This window comes from Pygocentrus nattereri, chromosome 4, assembly GCF_015220715.1.
Source record: "Pygocentrus nattereri isolate fPygNat1 chromosome 4, fPygNat1.pri, whole genome shotgun sequence".
In the NCBI taxonomy this organism is placed as follows: domain Eukaryota; kingdom Metazoa; phylum Chordata; class Actinopteri; order Characiformes; family Serrasalmidae; genus Pygocentrus; species Pygocentrus nattereri.
In genome coordinates this window covers 3,592,552-3,596,277 of record NC_051214.1, presented here as the reverse complement: position 1 = coordinate 3,596,277, position 3,726 = coordinate 3,592,552, and positions in this window count along the sequence as shown.

Below are 3,726 nucleotides of genomic sequence, written 5' to 3'. Positions count from 1 at the left end.
CTAGAGGTCTCCCGTCTTGTCTCAGAGCGGTCGCAGCTTGTGCCCTCATGATTCAAGATGCGGAGAAAATCGTTTTAGGTCATGCCCTCACCTTGCATACTTCACATCAGGTGTGTCAGCTTCTTAACAATTGTTCCACACAGCATTTATCGGCCCAGCGCCGTGTAGGTTATGAGAACATTCTTCTCGCCACAGAAAATCTTTCTATCCGTCCTCACTCTGCCCTTGATTCTGTGTCCTCTGCTCTCATGCGCCTGCTTTCCTTGTCTGACTCACACACTTCTTCCTCTTTTGACTTGCATGACTGCACTTCTCGCCTGGCCGCTGAAACTTCTATTCGCCCGGACGTCCTGTCCACCCCCCTTTCTAGTGGTCTTTCCTTCTATGTGGATGGCTCTTGCTCTAAGCCTTCTGATGGCACTTTCCTTTGTGGTTACGCTGTCTGCTCCCCTCCCTCTGCTGTTGTGGAGTCCTTCTCTCTGCCTTTCTCCTCTGCTCAGGCGGCCGAATTGTATGCTGTCACGCGCGCCTGTATTCTTTCTCAGGATCAGGACGTTACTATTTACACTGATAGTCGTTACGCTTTCGGTGTCGTACACGATTTTGGAGGTATATGGTCTCAACGTGGTTTTGTTACGTCTGATAATAAGCCCATATCTCATGCCTCGCTTATCGAGGACCTCATTCGCGCTAGTTTCCTGCCTTCTCGTCTTGCTGTGGTCAAGGTCCGTGCTCATCAGCGTGGCTCCGATCCTGACTCTGTCGGGAATAACGCTGCTGACTCTGCCGCCAGGCGTGGCGCGCTCCATGGGCCCCCTTGCCCGTTTCTTGACTCCTCCTCTTTCTCCTGTGCTGCTCTTACTGTTGATTGCCTCCCTGGCCTGGATCTGGTTGATATCCAGTCTTCTGCCTCGCCTTCGGATGTGCAGCATTGGCTCTCGTGTGGTTATGACTCTGCTGTTGTGCCGTTCCGTGACGGTAAGGGCCGTTTGTGTCTCCCCTCCCATTGTGTTCCTTTTCTCGTTCCCGATTTTCATGGTATTTCTCATCGGGAGCGAAGAGGGGTGAAGCATGACATGTCAGATTTGTTTTGCATTCATAATTTGAATTCTAGACCGATGCCTAGTTTGTGCACAGAACAATCCAAAGCCTAAAGGCCCTCACCAGGTTCTTCCCAAACCTGAGACGCCGTTCCAGGAATGGCAAATAGATTTCACACACATGACAACTGTAGGGCCCCACAAGTATCTACTGGTAATGATTGATAAATTCTCCAGATGGACTGAGGCCTTCCCGTGTAATAAGGAGAACGCGAACACGGTAGTGACGAAACTATGTCAGGAAATCATACCACGATATGGCGTCCCTCTAGGTATTGACTCTGATAAAGGTACACCTTTCACTTCAAAGGTCACACAAGCGCTTGCTAAACAGCTAAGCATAGACTGGGCTTTTCACATTCCCTATCACCCCCAATCCTCCGGAATGGTAGAAAGGGTGAATCGCACTATAAAGGGGCGGCTGAGAAAAGCCATGCAGACTCAAAACACAACCAACTGGGTAAAAGTCCTACCTGTGGTCTTAGCTGAACTGCGCATGACGCGAACAGACACCTTAGGTGGCTTATCGCCATACGAGATTGTCATGGGACGACCATTTCCTGTCCCATGGCGACAAGTAACGGCTCTGGGGGGACTGGCGGACCTTGAGGTACGTCGCAGTGAGTACACAGCGGGCCTGTTGTCAGTCTTGAATGAGTACTGGGAGAGGGTCAATCAAACATCACTGACCCTCCCAAGACCCCCACGCATCTGTATAAGCCCGGGGACCAAATCATGGTTAAAAAGTTCGAACGAAAGGGTTTTTCTGACCCTCCTTTTTCAGAGCCCACAACTGTACTCGCTGTTACGCGTACTGGTGTCTTAACTGACCTTTTTCCACAGTGGATCCACGCCTCCCGTTGTGTTAAAGCTCCTGAATTATAACCCACTCTGCCTATTATTAGTCTCTCTTTTGTGTTGCAGAAGCATGATGCTGCTGATAATGCTCTTTCTCTGCTCGGAAGGTGCTGGCGCCTCCCCGACGGACAATGCCTTCTGGCAGTACGCCAACTGGACGGCTAAGCAGTACACCAACGACTCATGTTATGTCTGTCACTTGATGCCTTCTAGCGTGGACAGACACTCCATGGTTACCGCCCCGCAGAACCAGTCAACCACATTACGGGCGGTGGCTCATACTTGTCTATCTCCTGACTGTCTGGTTCTTACTCACTTAGAATACCCACATGCAAACTATTCACTTTCTCTTTCACAGGATTTCTGTAATAAGACTCGTGGTACTACTGATCTGCATACATGTTTCTCGGGTATACTGAAGTATATGCTCGCTAACCACTCCTCCAAGGGGCTGCCTTTAGCCATGTCAGCTGTGAATAGGGCCCAATTCCCGCTGTGCTTCGAGGGGACAGGCAGGGTGTTCCTGGGAGCCCTGTCCGCCTCCCTCTGTCAGCACATCCTCTCTCCCTGTAACTCCACTAACTTCGCTACCTGCTCTGCCCTAGCCCCGGATGCCCTAGGCACTACCGTTGCATCCCCTGTTATGGATTGGTATTGGGTGTGCGGGAGCCGGGTGTATGTATATCTCCCTGAAATTGGGGTGGGCGGTGTACTTTTACACCTTTCAATTCTTCCCTGATACTTATCTCCCATAATCCTCTTGGTAATAGGCACATCGCCAGACGCAATAGGCGCTCTGCCGACGATGACTTCCCTCCCCCGGAACACCGGCTGAGATCCAAAATAGCTAAATTTTGGGACTGTTTGTTTCCCCAATATGGCATATCACAAGTTTGGAACCAATTGGAAATTACTCATTATCGTCTGGCCACCTTCACCAATGCTAAGCGTGCGGCTATCCAGGGTATAAGAGATGAGCTTACCGCCCTCCGCCTCACCGCGATGCAAAACCGTTTGGCACTGGATTTGCTGTTAGCCAAAGAGGGCGGGGTTTGTGCCATGGTAGGCGATTCTTGCTGTACATATATTCCTGCTAATGATGAGGACCATGGTTCTATCGCCACGGCCCTCGACCGTATGTCACAGGTTTCTACCCAGTTACGGTTGGACGAGCATGGCGGGTGGGGATGGGGCCCTTTTGGTTCCCTTTTTGGTTCCCTCACGCCCTATCTCGCCATGATAGCTCCTATTGTATGTGTGCTCTTGCTACTGTTGTGTATGGGACCGTGTCTTTTCAGGTGCCTCATGGATCGAGTGTACGCTCTGGCCTCCTCACTCATCCCCCACCGGTCCGACTACGTCTTTATGGCACAGACCGTGCGACAGCCCGTCTACGCGTCATTGGAACCATCTTATGATGATGCTGTTTCTGTTTCTGTGTAGGAGCCTTTTTCTCTGTTCTCTCTGATGTGCGTATTTCTTATAACCCGTCTTCAACGAGTTATAAAAGAGGGGAATGAAAGGGTTAACTTTCCTTTGGCCTGTCTCTTCCCCGGTGACTAACATGTATTAATAAAATCAGACACTGCTGAGGGTGCAAGGGTGTCTGCCCTTTGTGCATACTTACAGGCTGTTAATAACTATTGTTCCTCTTTTATTCTGCAAACCACTTGCACTTTTGACTTACTGGATTTTGATGTTGAACTGAGCACATCCAGAGATGGAGAAAAACAACTCCATGTATGGACCAGCAGGTTACGACATATGT